We start from the raw sequence: 381 nt of genomic DNA on the forward strand, positions 1-381 counted from the left end.
ACAAGATATTAATTACTAAAAATTGCCAAATATTGATCTTGAATAATTTTTTACTCAAATACTATCAATTTTACAGAAAAACTGCAAGAGACCAAAATCATTTATTTTCTTTTCATAGAACTCTAAGAATTTTTTCGGAATTTTTTATCAACTTTTTAGTACTGCATTTTCTTATTTTTACTAACATGAGAAAATACGGTATTAAAAAATTCTGAAAAAAATTCTCAGAACTTTATGAGAAGAAAATAAACAATTTTTGTCTCTTACAAATTTTCTGTAAAGTTGATAGTATTTGAAAAAAAAATTATTGAAGACCAATATTCGGCAATGTTTGGTTATTAATATCTTGTTAACTAATCTTGTTAACTATTGCGAAAATTT

This window comes from Trachymyrmex septentrionalis, unplaced genomic scaffold (assembly GCF_001594115.1).
Source record: "Trachymyrmex septentrionalis isolate Tsep2-gDNA-1 unplaced genomic scaffold, Tsep1.0 scaffold11, whole genome shotgun sequence".
In the NCBI taxonomy this organism is placed as follows: Eukaryota; Metazoa; Arthropoda; class Insecta; order Hymenoptera; family Formicidae; genus Trachymyrmex; species Trachymyrmex septentrionalis.